Here is a 16,113-nt window from a genome sequence, read left to right as displayed (position 1 = left end):
TTTAGCATCTACATCAATGCAAGGCCCTGGGTCAATGATTTATGCAGTGCTTTTTTCTTTAAAAAAATGTTTAGGGATATGTAATGGCTTTAGGGGTTGCTTGTGCGTAAGTTACCGCCGCTCTGGGCTAGGTTGCCTGGTTAAACCGTTTCTCTCTGGACAGCCATCCACTCCATGGCTGTTCAGTCGCTAGCAGTATCCGTCAGTGGGCGTTTCTTGAACCTCTTCCAGCAAAGAAGTTCTTTGACGCCAAGTCGCCGCCTACTTTCCCTGCGCGGAAGTCTTCTGCGCAGGGTGGGTGTGGGCAGCGGAGGACCTGTGCTCTCCTCGCTGGTCTCCTGTGAAGAGTCCTGGAGCCTGCTCTCTGCTTCCCCCATCGGCCCCCCTCTATCCCTGGTGTTGCGCTGATTTTCTTCCCCAACCGGAGACCTGCCTCTCTCCCTGCTTGGCCCCTCTCCAGCATCGCTGTGGAGCCTCGCCTCCTCCTCTAGTTCCGATGGCAGTTCCCTGACAGAATACTCTCATTTTCCTACTCATACTGAAATACTGCCCCTCAATGAGGCCAAACTTAGATTCACAAAATGTTTAGGGGTATGCGTAGCCCCGCCCCCCAATAAAAAAGCACTGGATTTATGTAACTGTCAATGTAATGAACTGCTATTACACTAAAGTTCACTTTTTAAAAAGACTTGATATTCATGTCTATTTGGAATTAAGATATTCTTTTTGGTACAAAATTAAAAAGTTCCGAGGTAGTGACAATACTGTGTTCACATGACACTTATAGAAAAGAGAGCAATGGGTTAGATCACCTAATGCACTAATTTCAAAACCACCAATGGACTGAAATGACTCTGTTAGGCCAGAAGAGAATTTTAGAACATTTTGAGCAGACCTCAGACAAAAAGTTCTTATTATTAATGTGTTTCTCCTGGTATATCATTGATGCAAGTATTAATGGTGAATTTGAAGACTTACCCAAGACTAAACTAAGGTAATACTGAGACATTACAGTATACAATTGTCTTTGGCTCCCAGATCTTCATCAGCTCCCAGTACATTTCTGAGCACAATTCAAAGTGTTGGTGCTGACCTTTAAAGCCCTAAATGGCCTCGGTCCTGTATACCTGAAGGAGCATCTCCACCCCCATCATCCAGTCTGGACACTAAGGTCCAGCGCCGAGGGCCTTCCGGCAGTTCCCTCGCTGCAAGAAGTGAGGGTACAGGGAACCAGTCAGAGGGCCTTCTCAGTAGTGGCGCCTGCCCTATGGAATGCCCTCCCAGCAGATGTCAAGGCAATAAACAACTATTTTACTTTTAAAAGGCAACTGAAGGGGGCTCTGTTTAGGGAAGTTTTTAATGTCTGGTGCTGTATTTTTTTAAATATTCAGTTGGAAGCCGCCCAGAGTGGCTGAGGAAACCCAGTCAGATGGGCAGGGTATAAATAATAAATTGTTGTTGTTGTTATTTCTTTAAAAAAATATTTGGGAAGTTTTTTGACGGAAGCATCCTCAAAAGGAGTTAACCGTATTATCAAACAGAAATATCATATGAACTAGACTCTCTCCATTCAAAGAAGAGATCATAGGATAGATTTGGGTCCAACGGTATATATCCAGTTTCTGCACACATGTTCAAAGATTATCAAAACTTTAGCATAGAAGTGCTTTTCCTAGTTGCAGCTGGAATTAAGCACAGCCGCAATTTGAAAGGTCACTCTCAACGTGCTGAAAGACTGAAGAACTCAGCAATGTTCAAGACATGCTTGATCTCAGAAGAGAGATCCAAATTTTAAATCAAAGATAAACAGGTGAGTTTGGGTATCAGTCCTCTAATCCTTTGGGGTTTCATCTCTCTCTCTTTTAAGTATGACACCTTCTTTTTCTCCCCCCTCCCTTTTCGGATGAAACATCCTAGTGAGCCATTACATCATTCAGCAACCCCTTTATTTTCTTCCCACATGTGTTCCTTATGTTGGCCACCCCACCCCACTCCTCACATGCATACATAAAAGGACTGTTGAAGGATGAATCAGCTCGCTAGGATTCTTCATCAAGTGAATAAAATACTACAGCTGTAACTCACAAACTAGTTAAAGCATAGTTAAAGCATAGAAGTCTCTAATTCAAGAAAATGACATCAGTAACCCTACATTGACGTAAATCAGTGGGACCGGTTTACTGGATAAGGTTGTAAGCATTTGGAATGTATAGAATGCATTTTTGTTTGATGTTGTCTAAAAGTTCATTAAATAGATGTCGGTGGCTAAAATACCGAAATCTGTTACCTATAACAGAGTATCATGGGACTTTTAAAAGAAATTGAACTAGGGATTATTTTTGATGGCTTAAAGATTCTAACCACAGTTTGTGTAAGCCCAGCAGTGGCCTGCATATCCGCTGCTGTTTATAAATATATCCACATGTCTACTCACCAGTGCTGATCAAAACTGACAATGGAAGGTGGTCAGGAGAGAAGACTTGGGCAATGCCCTCCCTACATGAACAGGTGCTGGGCATTGTCAAAGCAGATAACGCCAACCATCTGATTAGCACTAATTGTACAGTCCAGCCTAAATAACCAGAGCCACATGCTCAGTCTGTGTGTGACAATTCAGCCATGTGGGCTGGGCACGTGACACTCACCACTCACTAACCCACGTGGCAGATGCTTCTTCATACGATCAAGGCAAATTTTTGGAACTTGTTGGTAACAGTGCTTGGCAGAATTGATGTAGAGCAAAACACAGTCTGAATATAATTTCCCCAATTCAGCAAATATGATATCTCTACAAGGAAACCTATTTCTCTGCAATCAGATCATCTGCACAATCTAATACAACATGATTGGCGCTGTCAATACTGGAATACTCTGGAACTTCCTTTCTCCTCCTTCAGTAGATGATCAGTGGACATCTTTGCGTTTAACTGATGTTTCAAATGACCTCTGGAATGAGATATAACCAGAATCCCCCCCCCTGTATTATATTACAGTGGTACCTCGGTTTAAGAACAGCCCTGTTTATGAATTATTTGGTATAAGAACGCCACAAAACTGGAAGTAGTGTTCCGGTTAGTGAACTTTGCCTCAGTCTATGAATGGAAGCCAACGGTGGAAGGGCATCGTCGACAGGAGGCCTCATTAGGGAAAGCACACCTCGGTTTAAGAATGGCTTTGGTTTCAGAACGGACTTCCGGAACGGATTAAGTTTGTAAACCAAGGTACCGCTGTATAATGTTATAGCTATAAGAAACCCAGCCATTGTTCATGTACCAGGACATGATCTGAGGCTGCATGATGCAGTCAGCTTGCAGAAGCTAAGAAGGGGCGTGCTTAGTCAGCGCCTAGATGGGAATCCATTTGAGTAACTCATTTACACCCCCTTGAGTTCCATAACAGAAGAAAGCAAGGCAATACACTAAGGCCAAGTGAAAATTTTCCCACCAACTTTGGTCATCTCTATCATAATCTAATGATTGTGTTGTTGATGTTGATAGTACTTTTTTATTAAACAAAATCAGTTCATGTTATTTAGCTAAGACTTATATTCTGTGAATATCTAGATGCCGAATACTCTGTCAATTTAATATTAAATAGTCTGTCACAAGACTTTTAAGTGCTATTAAATATTGTATTTTTAAATTTTATTTGCAGATGTCTCATATAAGGTTGAAAGCTACAGTCCTATGCACATTTACCTGGGATTCACCCTCATTGGACAAAGTAGGATTTGCTCCTGAGTAAACATGCTTAGGGTCTTTCTTTTTGCCCCCAATACAGGTCATATAATCTTTTACATTTGATTTTTTAATATATATATATTGCAGATTTGGAGGAAACACTTTCATTCCTTGCAAATGTTTCAGCACTCAAAATCTTCAAATTATTTATTCTTTCAATGGCAATTCTGACTCTTCTGTGGACTTTAGGCCAAGTCATGATGTCATTAAGAGGAAATGTTCGATTTCTTTTCCAACATAGTATGCTAGTGAGTGTGTGGTCAATCTATATCCGGCATAGGCAAACTCGGCCCTCCAGGTGTTTTTGGAACTACAACTCCCATCATCCCTGACCACTGGTCCTGTTAGCTAGGGATGATGGGAGTTGTAGTCCCAAAATATCTGGAGGGCCAAGTTTGCCTATGCCTGATCTATAACTTACTGAAAGAAGAGGCCTCAAATTACTGGGTGGGAGGAGTTGTAGGTGCTTTTTAGCTGAATACACCTTTCTGCTTCTAAATATTCTTCCATGGGGTTACATATCGGCAACCCTAGCATGACACTATGGTCTGGAGCACTGTCTAATGAAAGCAATAGATGTGGCCAATCATAAGCTGATATTGCAAAATCTACTTTCAGGACCAATCCAAACGTGCTGACCAACAACCAGAGGCCAATGGAAATGCTTCTCTATGGAGGTGGTCTTATATGTAGACCAATCATGTTTGTAAGCAATGTACCATGAGGAACAGCCCAGTGGCAACTGTGTCTCCCCAATCAGATCAATCCATACAGAAAGTTCCTTTCTGATGCCATGACCCCTGTATGAAGCCTCTGCTATAGATATGTGTTTCCATTCCAGCAACCACTACATGGCAGCCATAGTATTTGAACTGACGCTAAGGCACAGGCAAATGGTAAAATGAGTCCATGAAGCCACCATGTGTTGGCCATTCATAAGAATGTGATGACATGCCATCTCTCACTGGCCCACTCCAGATTTCACTGTGAATCCAGGGAGTGAAGACTGGGACTATCACTACTTGGCTGCGATGTGTCAGAAAACCACTTGAAAATGCAAGAAGAGGTATGCGAGTGTAGGTGTTAAAGGGGGCATCTTCAGAGACTATAAAAAGAAAACAAAGAAGCCTCCTTCTCAAAAAGAATGCATAAATCTAGAATTTTAAGTGTATTAGTTCATAGTCCCATGCCCAAGTATAAAAATAAAAGGGGAGGTGGAAGGGCACAACTACCAGAAAGAAAAACTGTGATTAAAAATAAATACAAAATGTAGAAGCACAAATACACGACCACCTCCTAATTATTTGAAGGTAAGTAAGAAACAAACACCTTAGGGATTATGGAGGCAAGTTTTACTTCCCACACAGAAAGCAATTCAGTGCTCTTCATGTTGGCTTTGCTGTTTATTGATTACATGTTTTTGCTGCTGCTTTGTTGGGTTTGGTTTATGGGTAGTTGTATGGGCTTTAGTTTACTATTGTTTTAAAATTTTATGTTATGCTTCACAGTCATAAAATTTTGCAAGTTGCTCCAAGTCTCCTTATATGGCAAGTCACTAACAAATTGAATAAATAATTGTCCAACAGAAACAATCCAGCCATGGCCTTTATTTGAAGATGTTCCATAAAAGATGACTCCACCAAGTCAACAAGAAACTTACCAACACACACACACACCCCTCCAACCTGCTGCAAGAATTACATTTGCATTGGTTCTGGGCTACATCAGTGTTGCTGTGTCAAAATACTTCCCTGTTGTTTGGTCATTTGCACAAATTATTCCGTTTGGCTGGCTTGGGTTATTTTATTGCTGCTTTTGCTTGAAGGCATTCAGTTACTGGTAAAATTAGAATGAGGCTTAGCGTCAGGAGATTCATAAGTACTTAACCCGAGGTACCACTGTAATTCTGTTAATTCTAAGACACTTTGAGAGAACTGTACATGTTGCAATGTAAAGGAACTTGATATGCATTGTTGCCAGAGGTGTCGCAGAACTGGGAAATACACGCATCGTGCAAATTCCTAATTTCAAAGCTCTAACCAATACCAACATGGGAGGCGGTTTTATATATATGTGTGTGTGTGTGTGTGTGTGTGTGTGTGTGTGTGGTATAAATCCACTTTCCATCAAATTGGTAGAATGTAGAAGCAGATTCAAGCACTGCCTTCAGTGGAATTGTTTAATTTAACATTCTGAAGACATGATATCATTTTTAACAAACTGTGAAGGAATGAGCTTTGAAGAAAGATTTCAAATATACTGACTCATTTCCTGATTCAGATATGAATGGGCTTTCAAAGCTGTCGTTACCCATGGGCTCCATGGGTGCAAACACATTGCAAGAGCGACCCTCTGTAGAACAGATGCACTCGGAAAGTCGATGCAGCCATAGTGAGGACATTTCTTTTATAGTACACTATTTTGAACCTAGGGAGATGCAAATCATTATCCTGATCTGGTTATTTCCCCTCCCCTTTCCTGCCAAGGCGGAAGGAAGGGCCTGTTCTTCTAAACACTTCCAAGAGAACTGCCTCCCAAAGCAGAGCTGAGAGTATGCTCTCTGTGATGGCCTAAAACAAATGTGCAATCTGGACTGCTTAATGAAAAGAATTCCCCCTACTGCAGTCACTTGAATGTGCAGTGGGGATAATTAGTGCACGGCAATGTATTTGGATTAACACCAGACTTTCCCTCAACGGAGTCTTATCTCCACACTCCTGGTGGGTCAAATCTGACAAATGGGTGGAACCAGCCACCTGTCATTCACCTGACATTATTATGATGTGCTTTGAAATCCTGATTGTCAGGATTTCAAACTGGACTGTTTGAAAGCCCTGTTGCAAACAGCCCTGCAATGCTCTTTAAGCCTCTTTAAATTGTAAACTTCTGATTCTAAAACTGAAGTGCAGCAGGGCTGTTTGCAAAAGGGCTTTCAAACAGCCCAGCACTGCTGTCTGAACATCCAGTTTTCAGAGGTTTCAGGTGTTAACAGAAAGAAAACACTAGAAAGTTGTGTTGTTACCATCTCATTGTTTGAGCAAAGAATATTTCATGCAATAGTTGCTGAAGATACATAGAATCTTTTAGAAGAAATATAAAGTATTGTAGCTAAGGGTGAACAGAGACAACAAGTCTCTAGACCTCATTGTCATGAAGCAATGTGTTGCACGGCCTTTGTGCCACTTCCATGTAATGCATTTTAAACTGACTTCGTTTAAAATGAAAGAGTTTGAATTAACACATTGTGGCATAATATGGATTTTATAATGTACTTACTTCCCCATCTTGTTCTTAAATGCTCTGCCACTCTGATCATAAAAATTAACACAGATATTCCTGTTAGTTTTGTAAGAGTAATGTCTTCACTGTGCTTACAGGATGATTATTCTAATATACCTTTTGGAGATCTCTCCCCCTCAAAGCTCTCAGTTGCTTTTCCCCATCCCCAACCCTCGGGTATGTAAAAAACATTTATTTCAAAGACATCAGGAAAGAATAGAATTGTGTGCTGACTTATTTCACAGGATAGCAACACCAGGAAGGACAGGAAATAGAAAACCAATTATATGCTGATTTCGGTAATGTTATTTTTCCAGATTAAATGCCACTTGGAGTTACAAAAACTAGCACTTGAAGCTGTCAGTTTTCTGAATGCCTTCACATGAAACTCTGTCATAGCAAACAGAATGTTGGATAGTTCAGCTCTATAGGGGGCCTGCAAAACGTTGACAGAGGTTTAACGGCCCTTGAAATTATATCCCCAAATCTTAGAGAGCCTGCTGATTCAATGGGAAAAGACATAAACTAAGCAAGTTATAAATAAACTCTTTTTATCACAGGCAATACTGTCTTGGTGACTTCAAAGGCCATGCTAAGGATATACCAATTTCTCTGAAGTTCCGTAGACAGTAGGAACATTATTATGCTGGATAAGCAGGTTTCACATCAGTGTCGCAATGTGATAAAGACGTCCTCTCCTCACTACTCTTTGCCCTGCTTTCAGATTGCCATGGGCGAAAGTGTGATAAAATGAGATAATTTCAACGTAATGCGCATCGCCAGATTTGGTCATGTTGCTTTAACAGCTTGCATGCCCTTGCTCAAATTTGGCCTGAAAAGGCGATGAATGAAAACGTCAAGGTTGTGAGCTGGCCATCTTGGTTACTGTAACCCTATCTGCTGTGAATGGGCCCAAGAGAACTAGCAGGAGCTTGACAAAAACAACAGCACTACAAACAGAGAAAACATTTATCATTCACCATAAATGAAAATTCTAGTTGCTAGTAGCTATTGCATGCAAAATCTTCCAACCCTGGGCTCCTTCTGCACTATACATGTAAAGCAGTTTCATACTACAGTGGTACCTCAGGTTAAGAACTTAATTCGTTCTGGAGGTCCGTTCTTAACCTGAAACTGTTCTTAACCTGAGGTACCACTTTAGCTAATGGGGCCTCCCACTGCCACTGTGCCACCACCGTGTGATTTCTGTTCTCATCCTGAAGCAAAGTTCTTAACCTGAGGTACTATTTCTGGGTTAGCAGAGTCTGTAACCTGAAGTGTCTGTAACCTGAAGCGTCTGTAACCCAAGGTACCACTGTACTTTAAACAGGCATGGCTTCCCTCAAGGAATCCTGGGAACTCTAGGTTTTTTAGCATGTTGGGAGTTGTTAGGAGACCCCTATAATTAATCCCTCTTCCCAAGGAACTATGGGAATTATAGCTCTCTGAGGAGAATAGGAACACTCCTAGCAACACTGGTAGCCATTTTGCACCCACAGACTTATCCCATGCTGAATTAATGACCTCCATGTTTCCATGGTTTCCTTCTGAGCTGGATCCCACTTTCGCATGGAGCCAACTCCACAATGTGTGTGGGCAACCTTTGCCTTTTTAAAAAAGCACCGCTGGTCAGGCATGCTGAATGGACTTTTTAGTAAGCCACTGATCATCATGATGTCTGGCAACCCTTTAAAATAGAGGGCTGACTTCTGAAAGCAGAACACATGGCTACCCTATAAGAAAGAGAAGGAAGAAGGTTGCAGAAAGAGAAAGGGAGAGGGAGAGAGAAGGAGGGAGAGGGACAGAGGCAACAATTTGATAGGGGGGACACTTTTTGCACTGGGGTGCCCTCTTGTTCACAATCAGCATGTACCCCTGACAGATTACCCTCAAGGAAATGCAGCCCTCAATAGGAGGGGGGAAGGTTGCCCAACCCTGCCCCACCAGGGTGAGGTTTGTATGTATTGTTGTGTGTGGGACTGAGGCAGAAGATTGGCCTACCTGGTCCATTTACAACTGCTATTCAACATTTTTCAGCATAATCAGTGATCCCCAGATCCCTTTCCTTGTAATTTATTTTATGATTCTTGTGTAATAGGTGTAAGGTAAAAAGTAACAGAATGGGATACAAAATTATTGGCATAAAGGGAATGAAGGATAGGTTGGATACAGTATGCGATGAATGGCCTGCACATGGCTTTTGTTAACAATTCATTAACAATTATCTTAATGGTACCATAAATGTACAGGGAATATAATCAAACTGCAGGATAGCATAAGCGGCAGGCCACCAGGAGCTGAGAGAAGCGAGCAGATAACACTGGACCTCCCCAGCACCTAACTCTTAACAGTAGGGATGGAGAAACTGTGGTCCTCCATATAATAATTGGACTACAGCACCCATCACCTTTGACTATTGGGCACACTGGCTGGGACTGGTGGAAGCTGGACTGCAGAAGGCGACAGTTTTAATGCCAGTTCTCCCATTGCTAACCTTCTAGTTTTCAATACAGGGTCAAAGTAAAATGTCCAAAGCTGGAGATAGACCTGAGCAGAATGGGAAGCTTAGCCACAATGGGAGAATGCAGTTCCTGCATACCCCAGGTGGGTTGGCTTCAATCTTGCATAGTCGGTTTCCTCCTTTTTCTTTCATTACCAGAATCACCACAGCCCATTCAATGTGTTTCAAATGTACAAAACAGGAAAGCATACTTGGGGCATCTTAAGGCATAACTAATCTGGGTTAAGAGGTTACAGGAATCCCAACAACTAGATGCTCTACCAGAAATTAGCCAGGGACCTCCAGTGGTCCGTGACTGAGCTTCTCTTACCACTGCCACACACAATTGTTGGCAAACGCGGCATGCACAACCAATCGTTCATGATGGACAGGAAGGGATTGCTCTTAGTATTGGGATTCAGGTTGTTGGAACCCCTTTGCCTCTTCAGTCCCAAGGCAAAAAAAAATCTGCCTCCCCCCCCCCTTTTTATTCATAAATAGCTCAAGTTTTGACAGTGAGGAAAGTTGCTTGTGGCACAAGGACTTTTTGACACACATATGAGCTGTCCTTCATGCAACACTCTCTTTCTCATGCGACTCCTTTGATGTTCAACAATATATTTTATTCGGCGGGTCGCATTTCACCTCTAATATATTTCAGTTTTTGTACTCGGTTCAAGTATCACTATCAGGGTTGTCGCTTTGTTCAATATTTTGGTCTTAGAAGCCTAACAAATCTGCAGCCAATAAAAACTCGTTCTTTTTTTTCTTTTTCTTTTCTTTTCTTTTTTTTTTGTTCCATGCCCAAAATATATCATCATGTAACTAATAAATATCATATTTTGGTTTCGATATCAGATGGGCAGAACTCGTTACCTCCCAGAAGATTAACCTTTGAGGCTGTACCGATTCATTAACTATGCACATCAGTCACCAGACTGTGGGGAAATTTATTGCAATTAAGGGTTGCTACACTCTTGTGCCTGAAAAGGAGTCGCCATTATCAGTGCCGTTAATGGCTTTCTGAACAGCTGCCAGTTCATTCATTCACCCCACCCAGTCTTCAATAATACAATAATTTTGACAGAGAGCCCATGTTTCAACGTTTTTAATAAAAACAAAATAAAAAAATAATATCGGTAACAGAGCAGTAAAGTCCCCCCCTCTCTCCTCCTTGCCAAAACTAACAGAAAGGAAAATGTCAGCCTGGCCCTGGTCCCAAAAGGGAGGAAATTGAACAGTCTTAGTTCTTACTCTTTGACTGGTAGCATTGTGTACACAGAAGACTTGACTCGTTTTGACGAATCTGAAGCACAGATAAGAATGTCGAGGACTAGATCCTCTAATTTATAGCCAATGATTCTGTTTAAGATCTTTCAGTACCACATAACAAATCAATGTGATTTAGAAAATAACATGGTTTCTGCCATTGACATAAGCCATATGTGAGCTGCTGGGCTACTAGGTAAGCCGCAGCTGTAAATTTGAAATTGTTAGGAAGGGATCTTTTTTATAAAAAATAAATATATGTGCTCCATACAATTATCATAATTCTGAAAATCAAGTAATGAACTTGAGGTACTCCCTTACCCTGTGGGAAGGCACAAGACTCTTGACAAATCTGTTCCATCCGCAGCTCACTCAAAAGTACAGAGTGCATCTCACCAACATCCGCTTTTCTAGAACAAAACCAGCAATATGGCTTGTTGTCCTGCAGTCATAAAATAGCCATACAATCATGGGATTAAGATGCACATGTTCCGTTAACTGGCTTGGGCGTCTTTGTATCACTTCCAGTTTTTATTTTCTAATTAGAGGTTTAAACTCAGCCTGAACTGCTTGCTGAGAAGCTCCTTAAATGCTTGTCAAAACCTGAGAAATGTCAAATTTTGTGTTAGCTTAAAAAACAAAGCCATAACTGAAGTACCAAAAAAAAAAAAAAGCACAGGGCTTAAAGCATATGAAGTCAAGACATGACCAATCAGAACCTGGCATTTGTCGAGTTGTCCATTTAGCCCAGTATTGCTAACTCTGGCCATTTTCACGCCATACATTTAAAGCACTGTGATACCACTTTAAACAGTTATGGCTTGCTCCAAAGAATTCTGGGAGCTGTAGTCTGTTCAGTGCTGAGAGTTGTTAGGAGACCCCTCTTCCCCTCACAGAGCTACAATTCTCAGAATTCCCTATGGAGAGGTATTGGTTGTTACATCACTCTGGGAATTGCACCTCTCTGAGGGCAATAGGGGTCTCCTGACAATTATCAGGACCCTTAACAAACTGCAGCTCCCAGAATTCTTTGGGAAAAGCCATGACTGTTTAAATTGGTGTCATCGTGCTTTGTTCTCATGGGTCGCATAATGTGCCTGCCTGGGCAAAGGTATAGCATGAATGTGGCCTCTGACTGGCATGAATAATTTCTGCTACCAGATACTTATGTAGCCTGGAAATTAATCCTGGGAGTTTCTGCATACGGTACTTGTAGAGATTTTTTCAGAATTCATTTAGTTTCTGATGATTACCTGATGATTCCACATATCCCAGAACAGGTTTTCTTTTGCAGTTGACGCTTGAACCCATTTTACAAGGTGGTTCAAGAGCTCCCTCTTGATGATTTCTTCAAAATCCTTTTTATTTTTATTCTACAGGTAATAGCCAACCAAGTGGCCAAGCAACTGCCACTTCTGCTGCCATGCACATTCAAAATGTGACTGCAAATACCTCTGGGAGCAATGGGATGTGATAGTGATGATGATGATGATAATTTTATTTATACCCCGCCCTCCCCGGCCAAGACCGGGCTCAGGGCGGCTAACACTGAATATAAAAACAGTAAAAACAGTAAAAACATTTTAAAAACTGGTTGATTAAAATATAAGTTAGAATACAGTTTAATATGCAGCTTAAAATGCAGCCTCATTTTAGTGGTAGCCTATAGATCAAAGCCGTAAGGGGAGAAAACGTCAGTGTGATGACATGCTGTCCCTTCCCAAGGACATGAGAGGTGGCCTGTGTGGGCCCATTTCCTTACAATGTCCCTTGGATGGTACCATTTAGAATTCAGCTACAGTGACAGAGATTTCACAACAGAACATCTTCACACATCACCTGCATCACATATTATCTTGTACACCAGTAAGAAAACATATGCTCCCAATGCCTGTTTTCACACATGCAGAATTACTGGACAGTTTCCCTGTGCCTATGAAGGTTATAGCTTCCAGACCAAAAATACAATATTAATTCCATGGAAGAACAATCATTCCTCTTTAATGCGGCATGTTTTCATATCAAAGCATACCCTGTGTTTTCAATGATCAAGGTAGATTTGTCTGACTGATTTGAATGAGCACCAGACTTCATGTCAATATACAAACAGAACCTGTTTATGTGGAAAACTCACAGTATTTGCACTTTCATAGGAATTTGTGGTTAACGACCCTAACTTTTCTTTCAGAATTTTGTCGATTTGATCTTGATCAACATGTAATTGGCAGTTGAATGACCAGCGGACGTGTGTGTTCCTTTTCTCAACCACTTCAGAGGAATAGGTGTGGGTTTGTATCCATCTAAGTTCTACTCAGATTCCCCCCTTTCAAACCAATGTATCTATATTAGCCATCCCCATTAATTTCAATGAGACTACTCTGAATATGACTAATGCTGGATGCAAGGGGAGAGGGCGTAGCAATGGACTCCAACAGTCATTCCCAACATAATAAACTATTGTTTGTGATCACCCAGTCAGGCCACTGGAAATGAATGTTCATAGAAGGCAGCTGGGCATACACCACAGTTTGGAGCAAAAGTTAGATCTGATAAGAAGCACAAAGTCAACAAACTCTATGGTTTTAATCAATGGCCATTAACAAGAGCTCTTATCCATCTGTCATCAAAGGTCTAGTGTCCAATTCAAAGCAACTAATGCATTAACAACAGAAAGCTTTCAACCAGGAGGCAAATCATTTCACTCCTAACTTAATTTTATCCATCTTAATCTATGCCACGCTATTTCTAATTCCAGTTCACTTTTTGAAATAACTTAATGATTTATTGTAGTAAGTATTTCCTGGTATACATATGAAGTAAAACCTGTCAAGGGACATTTATTTATTTATTATTTATCTTTTTTACTTTGGTCTCAGACTTTAAAACAACTAAAAAGGGAGCCTTATTTGACTACAGCTACACCATACAACTGTTTTGGTATTTTTCGTTTTCTCTCCTGTAGTGACATTTTACAATGGTTACTCTGTTTAAGACTTTTTTTAGGATTGCTGACATTAATGCAATTATTTTGACAAGTTAAAAATCTTCCTGTAATTGAATTCCTATTTGACTTTCATGTTTACCCCATTTAGGAGTCCTCGTTAAAAGATTTTGAGCAGTGATAATAATATTTCCTTCCTATATTATCAAAAAATCTAATCTGTTTTTCTTTTTTTCAATCAGTACTGCTCTGAATGGGTAAAAGGCATTTATAAAGGTGAAAGTGCTCTTGAAAGTGGCCTGCTGTTTTTTGACAGGTAACTGACTGATATAGGCAATGGAATAAGAAAACCAGCAGCTAAATCAAGGACATCTGAAGTGCTTGAACATTTTAAGTTCTGGAAAAACACACTGTACTCTCCGGCTCAGGCTGCATACAAACCACTATCCCTCAAAGAATTCTGGGCACTGTAGTTTGTAAAGGATTGCTGGGAATTGCAACTCTTTGAGAGGTAAACTACAAGGCCCATGATTCTTGGGGGGGGGTGCTTCCAATGTGATTTAAAGGTATAGTGTGTACACACTCTCACTCTGTGCACTAAGGAAGGCTATAATGCAAGATTGGGAAACTTATGAGCCTTCTGATGTTGTTGGACTCCAGCTCGCATGAGCCCCCAGCTAGCATGGCCAACAGGATTGATGGGAGTTATAATCCAGCAACATCTGGGGCCAAGGCTGGCCCTTGACATTTTGGCATCTGAGGTGAACCATAAAATGGTGCCCCCTCAGCCAGGAATGCAGTGGTGAGTGAAGACCTACATTAGGAACGAGGAGGGGGAGGAAACCAGCAACGTCTCCTATTCACCAAGAGGCCACTGTAACTTGAGTTCAACACCTTCTGAAACGGTGTTGGGATATTGAGAGGTTATACAGTGGTACCTCGGGTTACATACGCTTCAGGTTACAGACTCCACTAACCCAAAAATAGTACCTCGGGTTAAGAACTTTGCTTCAGGATGAGAACAGAAATCGCGCTCTGGTGGCGCGGCGGCAGCTGGAGGCCCCATTAGCTAAAGTGGTGCTTCAGGTTAAGAACGGACCTCCAGAACGAATTAAGTACTTAACCCGAGGTACCACTGTACTTTAAAATGGAGACCTCAGAAGCCCCAGCAGAAGCACATTTCCAGTTCTTTAGATCCCACCTCTCCGTTATTACGCACTGTGCTTTAAACAAGATCACTTCAAGGACATATACATCAAGGACAAAAATAGAGGCATTCTCAAGCATAATTCTAGAGCCACATCAAACACTGTGAATCTTACTTTGAAATGTACAATTCAGAAACCCTCCATTCCACAAAAAGGGGGTGGTATCCTTGCAGGAGTCTATGAAAGAATGCATTGCTGGTACAGAATCTGATTGGAGCATTTGCCAGATTCCCAGCCAGGGGCTCAGCTAATATCTTGAGTACCAAAACTGGGATGCATGTCTTGCTGCCCGTGTTCCCGTGTGAATCCCATTACCGGCGTGATATCACAAAGCCCCAAAGACATACTTTCTTCAGGGCAATGCTTGCACTTATTTTGGGGTGAGATTTCAGCACAAAATTGTGGCACCCAAAATGGCTGCCATGCTCTCACACAAGAAAACGGGATGTCCTGTTTTTTTCTAGGACACTTGCGAGATGTGCTAACTTAGGTGGCCCATTAGGGCAAATGGGCCACTGTCCCACAAACCCAGTATCCTATTCTCACAGTGGGCAGTCATAGCCCATGAGGAGCCCTGAAGAAGAACTTGAGCACAACAGCACTCTTCCCACTTGTGATTCCAGCAACTTCTTTAATCCCATTATAAAGCCATAGAAAAGTCATTATAGAGATATTCTCAGCAGGCATTTAAAGGTTGAAACAGAGGGCACTTGCTGAATCCCTGTGGGCAGAACATTCCCCAGGAGTAGGTCAATGTCACTAAAGGCTCTGTTTCTTGTTGCTTTCAGATAAACCTCACCAACTCAGGGTCAACCATTGATGCTCCTGCAGATGATGTTAGACTGGGATATAAGGATCTAAGCAGTCCTTATATTTGCTATTAACCTAGTAATTCTGCTAGAGAAATTTGGGATTTAGCTTTATTTATTTTCTGAAGTAAAATATTTTTTAAAAAATCAGATTTAAAAAATCATCCATTTTTATCTACCCTGCTACGCAGACCAGTCCAAATCTAGCTGTTGACTGGATCATTCCATAAACAGTATTTTCCCCACACTTGGTTCACACTATTATATTTCAGTGGGAAATATGTTTAAGACTAGGCTGGCAGTGTGATTTAAATGTTATTGAGGTTACTAGTTTTTTTAATGTCAATACTTGCCCAAAGTCTGTGGG

The sequence above is a fragment of the Podarcis raffonei genome, chromosome 12, assembly GCF_027172205.1.
Source record: "Podarcis raffonei isolate rPodRaf1 chromosome 12, rPodRaf1.pri, whole genome shotgun sequence".
Lineage (NCBI taxonomy): Eukaryota > Metazoa > Chordata > Lepidosauria > Squamata > Lacertidae > Podarcis > Podarcis raffonei.
This window is presented reverse-complemented; position numbering follows the sequence as displayed.